Genomic DNA, 24,893 nt, shown 5'->3' with positions numbered 1-24,893 from the left:
ACATATGAACTGCATAGGTTTATTTGGTAGTTTGGTTCTAGCCTCGTCACTACTTCCCCGAGGTTATGCTAGACACTTACCAGCACATGGGGTCGGTTGTGCTGATACTACACTCTACACTGTGTGCAGATCCAGGAGCAGCTTTCGGACAGTAGTTAGAGGGCTTCCTTCAGTCCACTCGAAGATCCAAGGTAGACCTGCAGGCGTGCGCAGGCCCTGACGTCTCCCTCTATATCTATTTCCTTTTTCATTTCCTTGTTCAGAAACAATGTACTGTACTTTCTTCAGACCTTGTATGTAGTAACTCTTAGATAGTTTGTGATACTGTGACACCAGGTTTTGGGGTATTTGAGTTTAAAAAAAAAGTTGTAATAGACGTAGCCTTAAGATATTTCATTGTTATCTTCCGCTTAATTATTTAAAGTTCCGCTGTTTTCATGTTATTGCTTGTAATTGTTAAAAAGAATTAATTTGGTAATGAATTAGGTAGTTAAGGGTTGGCTTGCCTAGCTCTCATTAGTAGGCGCCATCACGACTCCCGAGGGTGGGAATCTGGGTCGTGACAGAAGAAGTCTTTAGGAACTTGTGGTCTTAAAAGCTTAAGGGGTAAAAAGTTTGTGGGACCATGACATTTGTATGACTATAAAAGTTTCTCATTAAGGGTAAATGGGTAAAATGAAAGAGTTTAAAGTTGAATTATTTCCAAATTTAGAAATGTGTCATTTATTTTGGAACAGACTAAAAAGGAAAGTACCTCATTTAATATGAAACGGAGGGAGTATATAATAGGTAGATAGTATAAAAGGAAACTAATGGAGTATCTCTTTTCTTTCTTCTAAAGTTTAAGTTCTATGCATTATAATAGTATAAAAAGATATTTGTATAATTAAATAATCAGTAATTACAGGTAACTATTTTAATGACCTTTTTACATTATATGTGCCTATAACTTATTCGAAAGAATACTGTTCATGTCCTATAGCACCGCTCTACATGCACGGTGGCGGAGCTAGAGCATTAGAGACGGCTTCGAACAAACCCAATAGCTTTTGCTTAGATTCTATATTTATATTAAATATATATAAATATTCAATTGTGAACCAATAACGTCTAAGATAAGTTAAGGGTCCGGTGACAAGTTTAGAACCCATAAATCTTAAATTTTAATTCCGCCTCTGTATATGTAATATTTGCCAAACCAAAACATAAGGCCAACTAGTTGTTTTGGCAGCTTGGCCAAACAGGCTCTTAGCCGTGTCACATATTCTTAGCTGGATTTTCGGTACTTTGGTCCTGCCATTGAATCAATCTACGAATCTGATAACTTGGCAACAGCTTGGTGCATTATAATGCGGACCCTATATAACTAGCATTATTAATTTTCTGAGTGCAACACCCTTGGTCTTAATTAGCTAGATCCTTGGCACTACTGTTACACAAATTTGTTTATTTACTTGTATGTACGAACTTGTGTACAGTCGCTCGAACAATTTAAAGTGAATGGAGTTCACAAAAGAGGGTTAATTTGGTTGAGATCTTTTTTTACAATTTAAGTTTATGACCCTAACAGCCATCGCACTGATCTACACGTGTAATAATTTTGGCTATTTTATAATATAAAATTAAGTAATGTGCTGTAGAACTTAATTAGGAGCTTGCGTTTCTCTTGTTTATGTCCTGTAACAAACCGTTCAGTTGAGAAGATTGCCCATAGTGGGTGACCCACTCCAATAGAATTGCTGGAGTGACAATTGTCGAGTTATGTGTTTTGATGATTAACAAGCGGGTGCAGTGAACATATGCTAAGAACCAGATTCTCACCGTAATTGTTGAAGATCCTTATATGGTAGTAACTTTTTCTACAAAAGTTATTGCAGTCCAATATTGGTGGAACGGACTCTTAATGCGATAAGGGATGTTGCCTCAGGATGTTTGCAGATAGGAGTCATGAATCTTGAGGAGTCCTCATGATCTTAGGATTTGTAAGTGGACAAGAGTTTGGCTGTGCTTAGGACTCCCAAAGATCTCGAAGATGTGATGACTTAAATACATTGCCTATGGATTGTTGTTCACATACTTACCAAAGAAAAAGAGCATAACATTTTTAGTTCAAAATACACTTGAAGTTGCTGACTAAGAGTGTTCGGAGAGCTAATTTCTTTTCTACTTGAGTCAGTCTAGTTCATGTATTGCAACGACCCGATCGGCCTTTTTGAGCACTAGCTCGTCTTTCAGCAGTTTGAGGCCTTGGGTATCTTCACTTCATGTTTTATAACTTGTACATGTAGTCGGAATTGAATTTCGGAAAGTTCGGAGTTGATTTAGATGGAAAATTCTCAATTCGGAAACTTTAAGTTAGAAGAGTTAACCAAGGGTTGACTTTTGAGTAAACGACCTCGGAATCGCGATTCGAAGGTTCCAATAGGTTCGTATGATTATTTTTTACTTGTGCGTATGCTCGGGTTGAGTATCGGATGGTCCGAGAGCGTTTCGGCTACTAATGCGGAAAGTTGGCATTTTGAAGGTTTTAGAATTTCCTAAGTTTGATTTGAAGTGGACTTTAGTATTATCGATGCCCGTTTGGGATTCTGAGCCTTGGAATAGGTTCGTATTGTGACTTATATGTGAAATTTAGAGTCATTTCGGAATGTCTAAGTGGGATTCGAACGCGTTCGGCAAAGCATGAAGGCTAGAAAGTTAAGAGAGTTTAAGAAATTGAGTTTGATCTTTAATTCTTGGTTTCGATGTTGTAATTCGTGTTCCGAGCCATTGCACAAGTTTACATAGGGTGTATAAACTTGTTAGAATGATTAGACGGGGTTCATCAGACCTCGGGTAAGGTTTGGGGTGGTTTAGGACCGTTTTTAGGCCCTTTTATACTGATGATATATGATGCGATCGCGGAGGTCTGGGACGCGATCACGAAGAGCAAAGTACTTTTACAGGTCTTTTGAATCGCGATCGCGAAAGTAAGGTCGCGATCATATTTCATTAGTGTTAGATTGATGGGCAACAGTGTGAGGTGTTAGAGAGGCGTTGGAGCCGGTTATGGAACTTCAGAGCGAGAGAAGTCTCCTATCTAACCTTGTGAGGGAGACACTACCCCTAGGTGATGTAATTGTTATGTGCTACTAGTTGTGAGTGCTACATACGCACGAGGCGATAAGAGTCCATACGTAGCTAATGCATGTTTATGTTCGGGTAGATTTAAGATCTTATCATGTAATATTTGATTTATTTAAACTCAATTAGGCCGAGCTTTATCACCCTGAGTTGTTTGGCGAGAAAAAAATTGATAAACAATAAAAAGTCATGCTTACTTTATGCTCATGTACCTGCGTTGTAAGCACGTAACTCGTAACTCGATATGTTTCTTTCTTTCCTTCTGCTTCTCTACTAACGATATATGGAGGACCCTGGAGGATGATTATGGAAGTGCAAATATTAAGTTGGCACTGATGGAAATTGATGAAAATAACCAAGAAGAGGAAGTGATAAGGATGATGGCCATCTGTAATTCAGAGGTTGAAGATGAACAAAATCAGGTAAGTATCTCTAATCTGAAAGAAAATATTCATGCTATGTCTAAGAAACAACTAATGGCCATAATAGTAACTATGATAAGTGAAATGGACAGGTTAAGTGCTGGAAATGATCAGTTAGTAAGTAATATTTCATGTGTCAAACTTGATTTCAAAAACCATGAAACAAACAAAACTGACCTTGAAAGACAAATTAAGGATCTTAAGGGCCAAGTCCTTCACCTTACTACATTTAATGAGCAACAAGCTTTTAAAAATAGAAAAGGAATAATTAGTGATTTGCAAAGTAACCTTGAAAAGGAACTGAAAGAGCTTAAGGATAGTCTATACGATGCTGATAGCAGGATTGGAACACTATAAGAGTGTTTACCGTGAAATGGTAACAACAATTAAATTTGTAAATGGGATTCTAAAATTACGTGATCTATTTTTATGCTAGTTGTTTGAGCAGATGATGCTAAGAATGTGAAGTTTACCGATGAAATCCGAGTTAAAACACAGCAATAATTAAATCGAAAGGTTTACTGTCCGAGCATCGGACCGGTCGATGGAGGACCTCGGGGTCGATACCCGGGCTCGATCTCGAGCTATCGGTGGTAGTCGAGAATGGGATAACAGTTAAGATATGATTAATCAAGGCTCCTTATGGCCAAGGCCAAGCGATAAATAAAGAACAAGTAAGAAAGCTATAAATGATAAAGTGGCCTCGAGCCAGTGAGAACGAGCAACTTAGAAAGAAGAGAGAGAGAGATATTATTGCACTTGAGTAGAATAGTTGGAGCTCTATCAGCCCTTTACAAGGTAGTGTGGTTTCCCTTTATATAGGAGGGGAACCCGACTATAGTACATGGGCATTAATTGTAAAGTATGGAGATGTGACGGCTAGACGCCATGCTTCGGCGTAGGCTCTGGATAGGCCGGCCCTGTCAGACATAGCCGTGTGCCTAGGGAACTTCCCCTTCTGTTCTAGCATCGTCCTCCATTTTCTTCAAGTCGGTCTCCAACGAGCCCCGAGGGAGGGAACTCGGTCATGGCTTCACGTCCTCGGGGTCTCGAGGCATTCTTCCAAAGTGGCTTGATAGCGAGAAATCAAGTCATGTGATATCTCCGCATATAGATAGTCTCCGTGTTTCCCAAAATAAAGCGATGGGAAATGATTCTGACACCTGACTCCTCGAGCTTCTTACGGTGACGTCATACCAATGATGCAACCTTTGGCACGAACTTTTGTGGCAACCAGGGTGCCCCGCGGACTTGTGCATTTGACATCATTTAATGTGCTGCCGATTCCCGTTCTCCAAGGTGAGTGTACACCGTCGATTTGGTTCCTCAAGAGCACAGTAATTGCATTCGTCAGTCAATCTCCCAAAGCCTCGATGACAATGTCTTTGATAAAAGAGGAACATCTGGAAATAGTGAGGAGATACTGCGGATGGAGCGAGAAGATAATGCTGCAGGCGCTTTCCCCGGATAAGAGCATTACAGACTTTGATGATGGATTCTTGAGCGTATACCTATATCCTTTTGCATTTGGCCCCCTCGATAGGGTCGTGCTTGATTTTTGCTTGAAGTATCGGGTTACTTTGGCACAGATTCATCCGTCGTTTTGGCGAGTGGTGCTGATGATGAGGTCCTTTGTGGAGAAGGCTAGGATTGAATTCACGCTCAGTCACATCGTCAGGTTGTACCGGCTGTTTCATCACTGAGGCCTGCTAACTCTGCAGTGTCGTTCGTCTACGCCCTTTGTTGTCGATGACGGAGAATATGGGGATCGGGAGTGGTCCAATCGGTTCGTCTGGGTCCGGACGGCTGACATCATCCCCTTGGAGCTTATGCCTTTTCCCGGGGGATGGAATTACGCACGTGAGTGGAGTGTCTTGCGCTTTCTCAGATTTTGCTTATAGCAAAAAATCAATTGAGTAATTGTTCTTCTCTCTTTTTGCAGCAACTTCATCGACGCCGGGCAAAGTTCTCGATCTACCCGGCTGGGTCCGGTGGTTGGTGACCCATTCGACATGCAATGAGCGTAGGTGTCGAGCTGTATTCCGTATCGGATGGGGAGCGAGATACCAAGGTATGCGCGCACGCTGCATTTGCCTTGGCCTTCGTATATTTGAGATGACATTTTCCCCTTTCTTTTGTACCAGCTTTGTCGTTGTAGGTACCGGGCGGTTCCTTGGGATGAGGCAGTGCTCTTCCGAAGAGGTGAAGGAATCGTTGGCCTCCGAGCTGGGGGATGATGGCAATAAATAGGATTTTCACCCACAGTGTGGTGGATCTTTTAATGGTTCTCAACGAGCCCGTTTCTTCGAGGAGAGGGAATTGCCCGAGTTTGCTGTTCACGAAGTGTTTGATTCCAGGATGGTGGTTCCTCCGAGTGGATATGCCTTTCCCGATGTTGATTCTTCCGGGGCCGAAGAGGCAGGACCAATAGGAGTGTGCTCTGCCTTTGAGGAAGTCTGTCGGCTTCACTTCATGGTAAGTTTCGGCGCAGTTATCCCGGTATTTCGCGTCTTCCGTTCTCTATCGAGTTTTTCTTTTGAAGGCCTTTGATAGGCTCTGATATGAACTATTCTATCAAGGGGCCAGGCTTCAGGAAGCTCTGGACGAGGGTGAGTCCTTTAAGCTCCTTAGCGAGGAGAAGGAGGTTGAGTTGGTGCATTGCCGATATGAGGTGTACCAGAGCTCGAATTACGAGAGCTACTTGATGGAGCAGATAACTTTTCGTAGTATGCGCTTTGCTCCTTTTGACCCTTAAGGTTAACCCTTTTCCCATATTAGTTGCAGAAAAAGACGGAGGCTTTAAAATACCTTAAGGGCGAAACCGACCGCGTCAAGAATGCTTGTGGTGAACTAAGGGCTCAGGTGCAAGCTCAAGCTTTAGAGGAGAAAAATGCCTCGGCCAAGGCTCCCGCCTTCGAGGTCCAACTCTGTTTGGCTCTTGACAATGCTTTAGTTCAAGAAGATATGATTGCGAAGCTCGAGACCGATCTCTCAAAGGTCATGGCTAAGATAACCGATGCTCAGGCTGAAGCATCATTGAGTCAAACCAGGCCGGATCAGGAGATGGCAATTCATGTGAAAGATACTGATGACGCCCTGGCTGAGTTTAAGCGGGCCCTCGATCGTGAGAAGAGGATCGAAAAATATGTTCGTTGTAGATCCAGTAGAGAGGTACTCAAGAAGGTCGGTGTTAGGGGCTTTGTTCTCTCGGGGGAATTGGCTCATGGAAGGTCGGACGAGCGCGATGCTCGATTACTTCTTGCTGACATCTCGGAGAGCGAATATGGGGTCGGCAGGCCGTAGCCTTTTGGAGTAGAGCGTAGATTTCGTAGTTTTTCAATTTTGTATTTGATATCTACAGAACATGTTTATAGATGGAGAGCACACCTTTTACGTATATAAAATAAGGGAAAACTTGTAGCTTTATCTCTTTTGTATCCCTTTCTGCATTGCTTTTGACTAGGCGGGCTGGTTTCGGTGTTTGACGGGAACTCGTGGGTCCAGAGCTAATTAGGTAGGCCCGGAGGCTTTTAAGTGCGATTTTTGTCGTAAGTAGGCGTTGTGGCCAATGTGCTTTGCCCAGCTGTTTAGGCTCAATCTTTGAGCCCGGCCTTGACTCGAGCTTACCAGACCTCCAGTCCCATGTGCCTGCATGAGTGGATGATAATCATTTTTATTTCTCGCCCTTGGGCATTTTTGTTTCCATTATTTTGGGTTCAGTCTCTGAGTTGTGTTGCGACTCGAGATTCAATTGACCCTCAAGTTTTTCGTGTCTGCATGGGCAGATGACGATGGTTACTATTTATCGCCCTTGGTCATTTGTTGTTTCAACTATTTTGGGTCCAGTATCCGAGTCGCGTTGCGACTCGAGCTTCAATTGACCCTCAAGTTTTTTCGATTTTCAAGCTGGCGGCAGTGGTTCTTACGCTGTTTGGTCATTGAGACCTTTTAATATGCGGCCCGGAGGCTTGTATAGTTAACTATTTTGGATCCGGTCTCCGAATCACATTATGACTCGAGCTCATTTTAATCCTCAAGTTGTCAATTTTCAAATTGGAAACAATGGCTCTTACGCTGTTTGGTCGTTGAGACATTTTGATATGTGGCCTAGAGGCTTGCATAGTTAACTATTTTGGATCCGGTCTCCGAATTGGGTTACGACTCGAGCTCATTTTAATCTTCAAGTTTTTTAAGCTGGCGACAATGGCTCTTACACTGTTTGGTCGTTGAGGCCTTTTAGTGTGTGGCCTAGAGTCTTGTTTGGTGGGCGACAATGGCTCTTACGCTTTTTGCCCATGGGCATTTTGTAGGCTTTGTTTTCCTCTCGTTATGGTCTTTTTTAAATGATTTTGCCCGACCCGTCGTCGGTTCTGGAAGAACCTCGATTTCAAGTTTGTTATCGGCGATGTTTGAGACCTTGGAAGGTTCTTAGCTCGTAGGCTGAGTAGGTCGAAGCCTTGTGATTTGGAGCTGACGTGGTTGAAGCTCGTTTGCCTGTTGAGGGAGGCTTGTTTTAACCGGTTCTTTCCGAAGTATATTTGAAGTTATGGCCTGCAATTTTTTTTAGCGACGGTCGGGCGTCCTCGAGTCGCATTATTTTGGCTGGATCAGCCGTTTTGACCTTAGTCATATGTGTTTGGCCGGAGCCATTTTTGATCCTGAGTGATAGTTCGGTCGTCTACATCGTAGTTCAGGCGTCTACATCGAGGATATGCCCTTTCGGGATTCTTACAAATGCAACGTATAACCTAAACTTCGGGATTTTGAATTTTTTTCCTGTAGTAAGGTCTTACAAAATTGTTCATGCCTGTTGAGGTCTTACAGTTTGCCATGCCTATTGAGGTCTTATAGTTTTGTCATGCTTGTTGAGGTCTTATAGTTTTGTCATGCCTGTTGAGGTCGTACAGTTTGTGTTGCTATGTAAAATAGATCTGGTTATACCGAGTCTACCGGCTCGGGGTCTTACGACCTCGGGTTTCCCAGTGAAAGGCGATTGGCAATAGTCTCCGAGTCATCGAGTTTGCTTAGGCTCAAAGGCCGTCATTAATGAGCTAGGAGTTACCTTGCTGGGGCTTTATGAGCCCAGAGTTCTGACCCTGGGGTCATTCAGGTGTCAAATTGTTGACGCTAAGTCTCTGAGTATTTCGGGATGCATTTGATGGAGGGATCCCTGTCAAGAGTATACTGAGAGTTCCTTTGTTGGAGTATAAGATGATAAAAGATATTCTTTTATTGCTTGGCATAAATACATGTTGCTTCATTGTTGTGAGCTCGGCTCGCGCGGGCGCGGCTCCTGGGACTGTTTGATCCGGTACATTGTTTCCTATCAGAGCCTCGTTCATCTTTTTCTCGGGGCGGGGCTGATTGCAAAGGAAGTCTTGTAGGCTCTTTGAGTCTTTCTTGGGAAGTGCGTGGACGTTGCCTCGTTAAAAATCTTGCCAGCAAAAACCCGTTTTGGGATAAAAAGACCCGGTCGAAGGGAAAGAGTGAGACGTTTGCTCAAGGATATTTGTGGGGTTTTTCAACCATATGCCCTAGCAGTAATACCGCTTAAGCATCGATACATTCCAGTTACTCGGAAGCTGTTCGCCCTCCATGGTTCCATGTTTATAGGATCCTTTGCTAACTATCCCAAGGATATGGTACGACCCTTCCCAATTCAGGCCCAACTTCCCTTAATTAGGGTTTCGGGTGTTGAGAGTAACCTTCCTCAGGAACAAGTCTCTGATCCCGAAGTATCAGAGATTTCTTCTTCTGTTGTAGTATCTTTCGATTTTCTGCTTCTGGGCAGCCATCTGAACAAGCGAGGCTTCACGTCTTTTGTCGAGCAGCTCGAGGGCCGTTGTCATGGCTTCATTGTTCGATCCCTCATTGGTGTGCTGGAAACTGGCGCTTGGTTCCCCCACCTACACTGGTATCAGTGCTTCGGCGCCATATACTAGAGAGAAGGGTGTCTTCCCGGTGCTTGATTTTAGAGTTGTCCGATATGCCCACAGCACCTCGGGTAGCGCTTCTCTCCATTTTCCCTTGGTGCTCTCCAATTTCTTTTTCAAGTTTTGAATGATTGTTTTATTCGTAGATTTGGCATGGTCGTTCGCACACGGGTGGTATGGCGTTGACAGGATTCTTTTGATTTTGTTGTCTTGAAAGAACTGTGTTACCTTGCTCCCGATGAATTGCCTCCTGTTGTTGCATGTTATTTCGGACGGGATCCCGAACCGACATATGATTTGTTCCTATATAAAATTGATGACTTCCTACTCTTTTATTTTCTCGAAGGCCTACGCCTCCACCCATTTTGAGAAGTAATCAGTCATAAACAGAATGAATCTAGCCTTACCTGGTACCGTCGGTAGAGGGCCGATGATGTCCATTCCCCATTTCATTAATAGGCATGGTGATAAAATGGAATGCAGTTGTTCGCCGAGCTGGTGGATCATGGGAGCGAACCTATGACACTTGTCGCATTTTCAGACGAATTCCTTGGCGTCTTTTTTCATGTTGTCCCAATAGTAGCCCGCTCTGATCACCTTCTGGACTAAGGAGTTGGCCCTGGAGTGATTTTTGCAGGTGCCCTCGTGGATCTCTCGGAGCACATAATCTGTGTCACCCAGTCCCAAGCATATCGCCAGAGGGCCATCGAAAGTTCTCCTGTATAGTGCCCCATTTTCGTCGAGCGAGAACCGAGCCGCCTTGGTTCGCAGGGTCCTCAATTCTTTTGGATCTGCGGGTAGCTTCCCATCCTTCAAATAAACGATGTATTTGTTTCTCCAATCTCATGTCAGGCTGGTGGAGTTAATTTCCGCGTGACATTTCTCGACCACAGATTTGAATAGTTGGACGACATCTCCGGGGTGCAGGTCTTCTTCTTCTTCTGCGGAGGATCCTAGGTTTGCGAGGGCATCAGCCTCGCTATTTTGCTCTCGGGGTACATGGACTAAGGTCCATTCTTTGAAGAGACGTAATGTTATTTGGATTTTGTCAAAGTACCTTTGCATCCTATCCTCTCGGGCTTCGTAGCTTCCGTTCACTTAGCTTACCATAAGGAGTGAATCGCATTTTGCCTCGACAGTATCGGCTCCCAAACTTTAGCCAACTCTAAACCTGCAATCATAGCCTCATACTCGGCTTCATTATTAGTGAGCTTTGTGGTTTTTATAGATTGCCTGATTATGCCACCGACGGGCGGTTTTAGGACTATACCGAGTCCGAATCCTCTTATGTTTGTGGCACCATCTATGAATAGGGTCCATACCCCGGAGGACATGCCTGATTTTAATAAAAGTTCCTTCTCTACCTCGGGCACGAAGGATGGCGAGAAATCGGCTACGAAATCCGCCAGTATTTGGGACTTAATGGTCGTCCGAGGTTGATACTTGATATAATACTCCCCGAGTTCAATGGCCCATTTGGCCAATCGACCCGACAACTAAGGTTTAAGCAGCACACTCCGGAGGGGATAAGTCGACAGGACGCAGATACGGTGGCACTGAAAGTAAGTCTTCAGCTTGCACGAAGCGCTTATCAATGCGAGGGCCAATTTTTCCAGATAGGGGTACCGGATTTTGGTGTCCCCCAAGATTCGGCTTACATAATAAACAGTAAATTGCATACCTTGCTATTCTCAAAATAGTACGCCGCTTACCGCTATTTCAGATACGGCCAGGTATAAGCATAACGTTTCATCTTCCTTGGGTGTGTGTAGCAAAGGCGGTCTAGACAGGTACTGTTTCAGTTCTTCTAGGGCGTGTTGGCATTTTGAGTCCATTTGAAGTTGTTTTGTCTTTTGAGTAGGGCAAAGAAATGGTGGCTTTTGTTTGATGATCTCGATATGAATCTGCCAGGGCCACGATCTGCCATGTCAGCCGTTGGACGGCTTTTACGTTGTTCACCACTATGATCTCTTCGATGGCCTTTATTTTTTTGGGGTTGATCTCGATCCCCCTGTTTGAAATCATGAAGCCCAGGAGCCTACTCCAAAGGCACACATCTCAGGATTGAGCTTCATGTTGTAGCTTCTGAGGATGTTGAAAGTTTCCTGCAAATGGGTCAGATGGTCCTCTGCGCATAGGGAATTGACTAGCATATCATCAATATATACCTCCATTGATTTACCTACTTGATGTTCGAACATTTTATTAACTAGGCGCTGGTATGTTGCTCCCACTTTTTTTAGCTAGAAGGGTATTACGTTATAGCAATATGTACCATATTTCATGATGAATGAGGTCTTTTCCCTATCCTCAGGGTTCATCTGGATTTGATTGTACCCCGAGTAGGCATCAAGGAATGTGAGGGTCTCGTGGCCGACCATAGCATCGATCAGACGATCGATATTAGGCAACGGGAAGGAATCTTTGGGCACGCTTTATTCAAATCTTTATAATCTACGCACATCCTCAGCTTGTTCCCCTTTTTTGGCACTACCACTACGTTAGCTAGCCATTCGGGATACTTTACCTCCCTAATGGATCCGATTTTAAGGAGTTTCACTACCTCCTCTTTGATGAAGGCATGTTTTACCTCGGGTCGCGGTCTTCTCTTTTGCTTCACGGGTTTGAATTTGAGATCAACGCTTAGCCTATGAGAGGTTATTTCCGATGGGATACCTGTCATATCTAGGTGGCACCTGGCAAAATAGTCGATATTGTTACTAAGAAATTGAATAAACCCTGTCCTGAGTTTGGGGGTCAGTCCTGTTCCCAGGTATACTTTGCGATCCGAGAGGTGCTCGATCAAAATGGTCTGCTCCAGCTCTTCGACTATTGACTTGGTCGCATCCGATTCCTCGGGGGCGACAAAGGTTCGGGGGGCAAAAAAGTCTTCCTCGTCGTCTTCAACAGTCTGCACGCTTCCCTCCTCATCTGAGACCAGGCATGTGGGGGTTCGCTTCTCGGGGTGGACCGCGGACATTTCCCTCGCTGCCCGCTGTTCTCCATGTATGGTCGTGATGCTATCCCTTGTGGGAAACCTTACCACCTGGTGCAAGGTCGAGGGCACTGCCCTTATGTTGTGTCTCCAAGGCCTGCCAAGTAAGGCGTTGTATCTCATGTCGCCTTCGATGACCTGAAACTCGGTGTTCTAGATTATGCCAGACGTGTCGATCAGGAGGGTGATACCTCCTTTTGTTTCTTCTCCGATCATGTTGAAGCCGTAGAGGATTCGAGGGGTGGGAACAACTTGATTGAGCAGCCCTAGAAGTTCTACTACTTCTGACCTGATTATGTTGGCCGAGCTACGGATCCACGAGCACGTGCTTTATCCTGATGTTGCTTAAGAGAAACGAAATTACTAGCGCGTCGTTGTGCGGTTCCATCATAGCCTCGAAATCCTCTTCGCTGAATATGAGGGTTTCTTCGGGTAAGTGTTTTTGGGTTGGTCGCTCTTCCATAGCGAACGTTCTTGTTCGTTTGGACATGGGCCCTCAGGGAATGTTGGTTCCCCCAATAATGATGTGGACATTATCTTGGAGAACCTTCCCTTCCGTCCGTGTTGAACCCGGTGGTGTACTGGCCTCTAGGGCTGTCATGCCCTTTTCTCTGTCGCTTTTGAGGTTCTGGTTTCCCATTTCACTAGCCGAGCTAGGCGCTCTGTCCTGAAAGCGAAGATCTTGGGCAAGAAAAAGTGTGAAAGATAACTTGCATTTTTGCAATTAAACAAGAAAGAAAATAATATATTATTTTTAGCCCCACGATGGGTGCTAAACTGTTTACCGTGAAAATGGTAACAACAATTAAATTTGTAAATGGGATTCTAAAAATACATGATCTATTTTTATGCTAGTTGTTAGAGCAGATGATGCTAAGAATGTGAAGTTTAACGATGAAATCCGAGCTAAAATGCAGCAATAATTAAACTAAAAGGCTTACTGTCCGGGCTTCGGATCGGTCTATGGAGGACCTTGGGGTCGATACCTGGGCTCGATCTCGAGCTATCGTGGTAGTCGGGTATGAGAAAACAGTTAAGATATGATTAATCAAGGCTCCTTATGGCCAAGGCCAAGCGATAAATAAAGAACGAGTAAGAAAGCGATAAATGCTAAAGTGTCCTCGAGCCAGTGAGAACGAGCAAATTGGAAAGAAGAGAGAGAGAGAGAGAGATATTATTGCACTTGAGTAGAATAGTTGGAGCTCTATCAGCCCTTTACAAGGTAGTGTGGGTTCCCTTTATATAGGCGGGGAACCCGGCTATAGTACATGGGCATTAATTGTAAAGTATGGAGATGTGATGGCTAGACGCCATGCTTCAACGTAGGCTCTGGATAGGCCGGCCTGTCAGACTTAGCCGTGTGCCTAGAGAACTTCCCCTTCTGTTCTAGCCTCGTCCTCCATCTTCTTCGAGTCGGGCCCCGACGAGCCCTGAGGGAGGGAACTCGGTCGTGGCTGCACGTCCTTGTGATCTCGAGATATTCTTCCGAAGTGGCTTGATAGGGAGAAATCAAGTCCTCTGATTTCATCGCATACAAAGAGAATCTTGAAAAGGTAAAGTATGAACTATCTAGATTAAGCAAGTGACATAGATCATCTGATGTTTTGAATGGGATGAATGAAAATTACAACACAAATAAGTCAGGTATTGGCTATAGGAAACGTGTACCAAGATTTTATCCTAAGTATGTAGAAATATCTGATAATAAAACATGCACTCATCATGGAAAAGTTGGACATTTCAGAGGTAGTTGACCTACTTTAATTCATGCTTAGTTTAAGAACACTTTTGGCTTACCAAGGCATGTGGTGGTAAAAGAGAAAATAAAAGTCACTCCCTTTGTTCAAACTAAATAGAGACATTCAATGTCCTGCTCTTCTTAGGCAAAAAGGGACTTGATTTATATTTTTGAATAAAAATGGATCCAAGCTCGTCTGGGTTCCCTAAAGCTAACTTGTGATTTTTGTTGAGGGATAAAGTGAGGGAAAGCAATCAAGATTGGTCTCTAGATAATGGTTCCTCAAGAAATATGACTGGTGAGAAGAAGAATTTCCACTCACTAATAACCTTCCAAGGAGGAGGTGTGTCCTTTATGGATTGAAGGGGCAAATAATTGGAATTGGTAAAGTTGGTATATCACTCTCTCATGCTATAGAAGATGTACACTATGTGGTTGGACTCAAGCATAATCTCCTTAACATTTTACAAATGTATGATAAAGGTAATGAGGTAAAATTCAATTCAACAATCTGCACTATCACAAAATTGGATACAAATGAAACTGTTTTCAAAGGTAAGTGACATAATAATGTCTACAATATATCTATTATGTTTCTCCCTCAAAGTGAAAATGAAGGTTTAAGTGTAGTGAAAGATGATCCACACTGTGCATAGAAGACTGGGCCATGCCAGTCTTTCCCAACACAATAAGTTGCTAGCAATGGACCTAGTCCTTGGGTTACAAACAATTGAGTTCAACTCTGATAAAGTTTGCGATTAAGGTGTCAGAGATAAGCATGTAAGATCCTTTTTTAAATCTAAGAAGTCGTCATCACCTCAAGGCCTCTTGAACTTCTTCATATGGACCTATGTGGACCCAAGAGAGTAAAGAGCAGGGAAGGAAAGAAGTATCTGTTTGTAATTATTGATGACTTCTCTAGGTACATATGGACCTTGTTTCTAGCTTCTAAGGATGAAACATTTGATGTATTTTATGTTTTTGTCAGAATGGTTTAACAAAAACTAGGAAGTCTTGTGTCAAGTAATAGAACAGAACATGGAACTGAGTTTGAAAAGTTTAAGTTCCCTGAATTTTGCAGCACTCATGGAATTGAGCATAACTTCTCTGCACCTAGAACTCCACAAAAAAATAGTGTTGTGGAGAGAAAGAATATATCTATAGAAGATATGGGCAAGACTATGTTGATTGCTAGTGGATTTCCTAAAAGCTTCTGGGTTGAGGCAGTCAATACTGATTTTTACTTGTTAATTAAATAAATGATTTCTGAGAAATCTCCCTATGAGTTACTTCGAGGAAGAAATCCCAACATCACTCACCTAAGAGCTTTTGGATGTAAATGCTTTGTGCAGAATAATGATAAAAAATCCCTAGGTAAATTTGATGATAGAAGTGATGAGGGAGTGTTCTTGGATTATTCACCGCATAGTAAAACATATAAAGTGTTTATTAAAAGAAATATGTGTGTGAAAGAAAATAATAATGTGTTCTTTCATGAATCTAACAGTATTGCTGAGAAAGGTTTGTAGGATGAAGAGTATGATATAGGGCTCACAGAGTAAAAGGCTCCTGAGACTGAAGGAGATTCTGAGCAACATCCTGAAAAATCAGGCAATCATGAAGGAGAGAGAGTGATCAGGAAGTACATGAGAAAGGGGAAACAATTCTGACAGATACTCAGCAGGGTAAATTTGTACCTACTATCCCTAGTCCTTTGGGCAACTCCTATGTTAAATCATCTAAATGTCTACAAGTTAGTCCATGGAAACACCAAAACTCTAATCTTCTTGAATATATCATCATTGATCCAACTGCAGGAATACAAACTAGATCATCTTTGAGAAACTTGTGTGCACTCACGATCTTTTGTCTCAAATAGAGTCAAATAATATAAAGGAAACTTTAAAGGATCCAGCCTAGATAATTTCCATGAAGGAGGATCTAAACCAATTTGAAAGAAGCAAGGTTTGGCACCTGGTACAAATGCCCAAAAATAAAACTGTTATAGAATCTAGATGGGTGTTCAGGAACAAACTGGATGAGCAAGGAAATATCACAAGGAACAAGGCTAGACTAGTGGTTAAGGAATACAATCAAGAAGATGGTATTGACTATGATGAAATATTTGCTCTAGTAGCACGAATGGAAGCCATTAGAATGTTGATAGTATTTGTTGCGTATATGGAGTTTACACTATATCTGATGGATGTAAAAAGTACATATCTGAATGAATATATGAAAGATAAAGTATTTGTCAAACATCTTCCTAGCTTTGAAAGTGACAAATTCCCTAATTATGTTTTCAAAATGGAAAAGTCTCTATATGGACTAAAGCAGGCCCAAGAGCTAGGTATGAGAGATTAACGACCCGACAGGTCATTTTAAGTATCTGCACTTTGCTCGGTATTTTGAGGGCTCGATTATCTCTGCATGATGTATTATGACTTGGGTAAATCGTCGGTATTGTTTTTCAAGTTATTCGAAATCGCTTTGGAAGAATGAAATTCAAGATTTGAGCTCTAAGTTGGAAGAGTTGACCACGTTTGACATTTTAGCATTTGACCTCGAAATGGAGTTTTGTTAGTTCCATTAGCTTTGTCGGATGATTTTGGACTTAGTAGCGTGTCCGGATTGTAATTTCGAGGTCCGTAGCTGAATTAGTCTTGAAATGGCGAAAGTTTAATTTTTGGAAAGTTTGACCTGGAGTGGACTTTTTGATATAGGGGTCGGATTCTGATTCCGGAAGTTGTAATAAGTCTGTAATGGTAAATGTGACTTGTGTGCAAAATTTGAGGTCAATCGGAGGTGATTTGATAGGATTCGACATCAGTTGTAGAAATTTTTTGATTTCGACTTGAGGTGTGATTCATCATTTCGAGGTTGTTATGTGAGATTTGAAGCTTCGAAGATGTTCGTTTCGGCATATCGAACTTTTCTACAAAATTTGGTGCAATTTAAAATTTATTTGGCATGGTTCGGATGCTCGGTTGCGATTCTAGAAGTTCTTGAAGTTAAAGTTAATCTTCATGCATTTTGGTATCTGATTCGTGATTTTAGAGGTTATTTTGTTATTTTGATCGCGCGAGCGAGTTCATATGATGTTTTTAGACTTGTGTGTATATTTGGGTTGGAGCCCCAAAGGCTCGAGTGGGTTTCAGATTGGTTTCAGAATGTTTTTTTTCATAAATTTTGAGTGCTAGTTTTGGTTTCTTCGCATTTGCGATGTTCTTGTCGCAAATGTGGCCATCACATTTGCGAAGAAGCCTCACATTTGCGAAGCCTGGGCGGCTGGGCAGTATTCTCATCTGAGATGACCCTTGCTGCATTTGCAAAGGTTGGACTTCGTATTTGCGAAGTTCTTGTCGCAAATGACACCTTGACAGGAATCCTCCAGGTTCACAATTGCGATATGTTTTTGGCATTTGCGAACCCCCTGTCGCAAATGCGACATCTACAACTTGTTAATTGCTGAGATTTCCGAGTTTTTGCTTCATTTTCATATATTTTGAACCCTAGCTTCGACGTGAAGCGATTTTGTGAAGGGAGTTTCATACCAAATTATTGGGTAAGTGCCTCTAATCAATTTTCAACTATATTCCATGATTTTATACAAGATTTAACATCAGATTCAAGAGAAATCAATGGAAAAATTTGGGGATTTTGTCAAAGTTTTAAAAAATAAAAATTTGGGATTTAAGAGTCGAATAGGACTCAGATTTGAAAACAAAATACATATTTGGACTCGTGAGGCTATGGGTAGTCTAGACCTACCCTTGGACCTGGGACTCGACCGGGGGGGCCCGGAGTTTGACTTTTATTGACTTTTTAGAATTCTAATAAAAATCACAGCTTTATTAATTGAAATTGTTTTCTCTTACATTTTTTGATATACTCAAGTCATCGTTGGCTAGATTGAACCAGACAGAGGCGAATTTGTAAAGGAAAAATGCTAGATTGAGTGTTGAGTTAGCCGAATTGAGGTAAGTGTTTTGTCCAACTTTGTTGAGGGCATTTTCCTCCTATTTGTCATTGTTTTCTACATGTGGGGGCGATACATATATGAGGTGATGAGCGTATATGTATGTGCCAGGGTTAATCATGCTCGGGGGTGGTGGATTATGTTACATTTATGTTTGTAGAATTTTGTGACTTCCTGCTTCATGCCTTACTTGACATGTAGTTACTAAGGTCATAATATCAAATGATAGAAATCAAGACTTCGCTTATTATAACTTGATCAAACTTGATGGAAATTATGAGAATACATTGATGTGCCCAATTCAGTCATCTCTATGCGAAATCATTACTACATTACTACGACCTATATTCTTGAGATGCAAGACTCTATACTTGTGTTGTGATCATTTATGAGATTCGTGGAAGTATTTGAATAATACGGTTCTTGAGGGTTGTTGAACCATTGTTGACTCGGAAAGTTGTGATTTGGAATTTGTTTGGAATATCAATTTAAACACACTCCTTGATGTTATTTATGCTTCCTGCTTTGTTTGTCATTGATATACATATGATTGGTAAGGAAGAGTGTAAAGTATGAAGGGTGATGTCATGCCATGTTTATACATTATCATATGAGGGAGAGTGTAAAGCACGAAGGGTGATGCCTTGCCATATATTGAGAGTAAAAGCATGAAGGGTGATGTCGTGCCATATCATTTGAGAGTAAAAGCACGAAGGGTAATGCTGTGCCATTCCATTTATATTTTTATGATTGTGTGTTATCGTGAGGTCATGGCACGATGGGTGTTTCCGTGGAGGCGAGGATGAGGGGCATGCATTGTGTTTGATATCAGTCTTCCATGTATACGTTCATGTCTTTACCTTGAACTGTTATGGTCATAATTATAGATTTGATGTGACTTGTTGCTATCGTTCTGTCATTGATATCTATCTCAATTGTTGTTGTATTGTTCATACCTTCTACTTGCTTAACTTGCAAATACCATGCCTATTTTCTTATTTTATAATTACACTCATGTCATATCTATTCTATTGCACTTTAGTATAAGCTTTCCACCATGATAGTCATTCATGCCCTTACTTGTTAATTGTAAAAATCATGTGTTTCCTTCTTATTTGCTATATTTGTACTTAGGACTCCATTATGTTTGTTAATTGAATTTGATATTCCTAGTTTTCCAATTGTTGTTATCATTCACATGCTTTCCGCTTAGTCTTTTACTGTTGCCCACATGTATATCCTTGTCCATTGTTGCTACTTGCGTATTTCCTACTTTGTAATTCATGTTATTGGTATTTCTATCATCTGGTTGGTTCTGTTATACGTACATTTGGAAGGATGAGTTGAACGCATGAAGGGTATTACCGTGCTAATTGATTTGACACATAAAATATTTATATATGGTGAGGAAGAGATAGAAGCATGAAGGGTGTTAACGTGCCATTTGACTTGATTTTTTGAATATACTCCTCATACCAGGAAAGATTCTAATTCTTCTAGTGCGTTTCCTTCTAGTAATTGTTGACTGTCTCACAATGTAGTATACAATATTTTTATCTATTATGTTTTGAACTGCCTATTTTGTTAGTCTAAAGTACATGTAATAACAATAAGCATCTTTTAACTAAAAGCCTTGTCACTACTTCTTCGAGGTTAGACAAAATACTTACTAGTACATGAGGTTTGTTGTATTGATACTACACTTCTGTACGACGTGTACAGATTTATAGAGAAGAGTTGCTGGTGATGTTTGGAGCTGATTCTGAAGATGTTCACGCATTCCGGATATAGCTACCTCTTGTCCTTGGTAGCTTAGGTTTTACCATTATGTTTATGTATCTTTCAAACAGAACGTGTATTTATTCATACCAACTTTGTAAATTTCAAGTCTTAGAAGCTAATGAGTCGTACTACTGGGTCTTGGGTAAATTTGTAAATGTTCAGTTATGTATTCTCTATTTTCTTATAATCTCAGATGAGTTGTATTTTTTGATAGTTGGCTTACCTAGCGGGGTGAGTTAGGTGCCATCATGACTTGTGGCTTTTGGGTCGTGACAAGGTGGTATTAGATCAGTAGGTTCGTAGGTTCTAAGATTCATGAGCAAGTGTCTAGTAGAGTCCCGTCGATTGGTATGATGACGTCCATACCTATCTTTGGGAGGTTACAGGGCATTAAGGAAAAATTTCCCTTTCTTTCTTCCTTATCGCGCGGCCTTGTTTCAGCTTGAAATCTATGACTTTGACTCTTCCCGATTGATCATATGTGATGTTGTGCGCTCAGTATTCGCTATGTGCCGACGATCAACGATGCTGCAGATGAATTACGACGGGCTATGGATGTTTGACTATCATCGCGATGTGTTGTCTAGCCTCAAAAGCAGATGCAATTTTAAATCTTCTAGTAGTTCACTTGTGGTATGAGGTGGGTTCCTATGTCTGGTTAGTAAGCACGGATTTGGGAAGATTGGCTGGTGCCCAAGCTATTGTGATTAAGGTGGGTTCATGTCAAGGTGTCGATTTGAGTATAATCGGTGGGCCACCTCCTTCACGATGAGTTTGGATCGTGTGTCTCGTATGAGATTTCCATTCGGTAGAATGCAAATGTTATCATTTCAGAGCATTTGGGGAAGTTTTTTAACTATTGCAGCGATGGGCGAGCATTTGGCAGAGTCTTCAGGGTGTTCTATGATTAGTATCACATGAATATTTTTTAAGTATTCAACTAAATAGTCGTGCGGGATCGGGGCATGCTGAGAAGATATGGTACTTTAGGTTTCTGATGAGGTGTTATATGGCTTTGAGCTAAGTGTTGGAATTAGCTAATGAAGATCGGATTGTAGGATCATGGGCTATATTAGTTTGACCGAGGGATTGCTTGGTTATTTCTTTGAATGGGCATATGCTGGTGAAGCACGGGTTGCTCAATGCGTATTAGATGTATAGTGAAGATCATAGTAAGATGACTGGTTATTGAGAAGGTTCTGGTGAGTTCCAGGACTTATGTAGCCTTAAAAAACTTTTGAATTTATCTGCGGGTAGGCTTGAAAACAGTAGCGAATGGTAATCGGATCTGCGGTATTTCCTTGTCAAGAAAGGTCCACATGTCAATGTTGGGGTGATGCAAGAATAACTTTGGGTCCCAAGGAAGTTCCCTCAGGGCGGTCATATCGGATTGAGTCACTTTTGGGTTGGCGGTCTATGTGACTCGGTTGAGTTAGAGGCACTTGGTTTTGAATACTTGATTATGTGTTACTGAGTTTAGAAGAATTTATCATGGTTATGACCACGATCGGAGTTGATGTTTTCTACAGTTATAGAAGCTATATTGTGTGTGGTGGTGTTCTTTTGGATTTAGTTAAATGAAAGATTCTCGATTGATGATATGTTTAATTTGCTTATTGTTCAAAGTTGACTATGAGATTTCCGTAGTGTTGCGAGTGAGCATGTTAGAGGTGATGCGCCGTATGGGGTTGAAACGTTGCATGTACAAGGTTGCGGTTTAGTTTTGGAGGGAAGGATATGAGTTCTTGGTGTCGGGATAATTTCGGGTGTTTAAGGTCTTGCTGGCACTATGTGTTCCCATCGGAATAGAGTTTGGTTGTTGGAAGGTACATTGTGTTTAGACTTATGGGTGTTTCTCCATGAGATGATGGAGTATGAATTACGTGTCAGCTATTTGAGTAGTGGTATTGAGATTGGGTATGAAGATTCTGGTACTCGTGAGGCTTAGAGGCTGAATGTTCTTATTGGCAGACTATTCCTTGATTGCGAGTTGTGAATAAATGTAGAGGATCGGATGATTGATGGTAGGTGTTATGGAAAGGTTGCAATTGACTTTTGGAAGGTTTATTATTGTTTGAGGATGATCGGAATTTGGTTTGGGGATTATTTTGAGCCTAATGAGAGTGTGTATTCTGTATCAGATTGGATTTTCTTGCTCTTGCGTAGTTGATGTATCATGACCCCAGTTCGCCCTCCATGAACTATCATGACGGCACCTAGTCTTTACGAATAGGTAAGCCTACAAATGCGGAAAATTAACAATTTGTGGAAGAAATAATTAAAAACCAAAATAACCGAATGAAAAAGTATTTAAGATGTCGCTCGACATATACAATACAACTCTCAAAACTAACAACATTTCCCAAAACCCAGAATATCATGAAAACCACAAGCCTTTGAATATCTACAAGTATCTAACTCAAGAATGTCTAACAAAAGTAAGTACAGATGGGCTAATACTTAAAGAGATAATAGAACGGGACTCCTCAGTCTGCGAACATGGCAGATATACCTCGAAGTCTCTGGGAAAGTCGCCTCGCCTTAAGTGTGATAGGACTGAGTCGAAGTACCTGGATCTGCACATGAAAAACATGCGCAGAAAGGGCATGAGTACACCATAGCGGTACTTAGTAAGTGCCAAGCCTAACCTCGGTCGGGTAGTGATGAGGAAAGTTAGGGCCCTACTGAGATTAAATGAAATATAAGGAATGATAGTATAGAATAACACAGTAAAATTAAATGCAACAATAAGAAATAACATAGAATAGAAAGAACAACAGTAACTACAACAGAAACAGAAAAATCACGGAAGGAAGTACAACTCACCACGGAGATAAAAACCGGGGATCTCTTAGTATCCCGAGGATCTCTTAGTATCCTCAATATCTATGCTGGGGATCTATCGGTATCCCAAGGATCTCTTAGTAACCTCAATACATGATGGGAATCTATTAGTATCCCGCTTTACAGTCCAAATAAATATATATATATATATATATGTGCAGGGGATCTCCCGGGATACCACCCCGTAGTCCCAAAGTAAACAAGCAGCAACAACACGAAGAAACACTCAATTAAATTCAATTTCACACCTAGGTAAACAGGTATTTCTAACCTACCATGCTTCACGTAGTCCAAATAAGATAGTTTGAACAAATAAAGAAGTTAAGTCAATTAGGCATGATTCTCTAAGCTAACAGAAGGTTTAAATTGCAAGTAGTATAAACAGGAAAAGAGACATAATTAAATTTACTTAAAGAAAATCGGATTTTCAACAATTAGGACAAGTACGCACTCGTCACTTCACGTACAAGGCATTCCAAATATCAATAATACCAAATCCTAAGGGGAGGTTCCCCCACACAATGTTAGGCAAGCCACTTACCTCGAACTGGCTCAATAATCAACCTGAAACCACATTCGTGCCACTAGTACTCGACTCCAAATGACCCAAATCTATTCAATTCAATTGCATAATGTAAATAACACTTTAAGAAACTGATTCTACAAACAAATTCTAAGCTAATAAACACAATTAGGTAAAATGACCAAAATTCCACTCAGGCCCACGTCTCGGAATCAGGTAAATTTTACATTTTCAGAATCCTCATACTCTCACGAGTCTAACCATACCAAAATTATCCAAATCCAATGTCAAATCCCCAATCAAAACTCGAATTTTTGGTCTAAGAACTTTCCCCCCAATTTTCATACAAATTCCGAAATTAAATGACGAATTCATGTTTAGATTAATGGGTTACAAGAAAAAAGGAGTTAAAAATCGTTACCCAATCGATATCTCTGAATATCCCTCAAAATGTCGCTCAAATCTGAGCTACCAAGCTCTAGTATTCGCAAAAATGGCTAAACCCTCGATTTTGAACTTAAACATTATGCCCAGGTATTTCCTTCTTCGCGAACGCGGAAGGACCCTCGCGTTCGCGAAGCACAACTCCATTTGGTCCAGCTTTCCTTCATCACGAACGAGATGCCCTGGTCACGAACGTGATGCAAAATCACCTCCTCCTATATGAACGCAGGAACACCATGACAAATGCGTAGGTATAAGACCTCCCAGCTTCGCGAATGCGGGAGAACCTTCACAAACGCGAAGCATTAAACCTCCCCCATCCCCTGCTTCTCTTCGCGAACGCGAAGAAGGAAACCAGAACTGGGCTGCTGCAATTTTCCTGAGTTCCAAAATGACCTGTTGAGCATCCGAAACACACCCGAGGCCCTCGGGACCTCAACCAAACATGCCAACCAATCCTAAAACATCATTAAAACTTGCTTCAATCTTCATAACGCTCAAAATAACATCAAAAACACCAATTTAACATAGGATTTAAGCCTAGGAACTTCAAAACTCTCAAATTACGCTTTCGATCAAAAATTCTATCAAACCTCGTCTAAATGACTTAAACTTTTGCAAGCACGTCACATTCAATACTACGGAGCTACTCCAACTTTTGGAATCTCATTCCGACCTCGATATCAAAATCTCACTATCGAACCGGAAACTTCAAAAATTTGACTTTCGACATTTCAAGCCTAAATAATCTACGGACCTCTAAAACACAATCTGAACATTCCCCTAAGCCCTAAATCACCCAACAGAGATAACAGAACTGTCAGAATTCCATTCCGAGGCCTTCTTCACACTGCTCCATCTACGGTCCAAATTCTAAAGCTTAAACTCTCATTTAGGGACTAAGTGTCCCAAAACACTCCAAAACTCAAAACCAAACATCCCAGCCAATCAAAATAGCAGAAACAAATACGGGGTAAGCAGTTAATAGGGGATCGGGTGTTAATTCTTAAAACGACCAGCCGGGTCGTTACATGATGCCATGTGTATATCATCGGGCGGGGTGGATGTTATTCGCGCCTTATTTTATGTTGTATGTTTATCTCTTATGCT

This window comes from Nicotiana sylvestris, chromosome 2, assembly GCF_000393655.2.
Source record: "Nicotiana sylvestris chromosome 2, ASM39365v2, whole genome shotgun sequence".
NCBI classification, from domain to species: Eukaryota; Viridiplantae; Streptophyta; class Magnoliopsida; order Solanales; family Solanaceae; genus Nicotiana; species Nicotiana sylvestris.
This window is presented reverse-complemented; position numbering follows the sequence as displayed.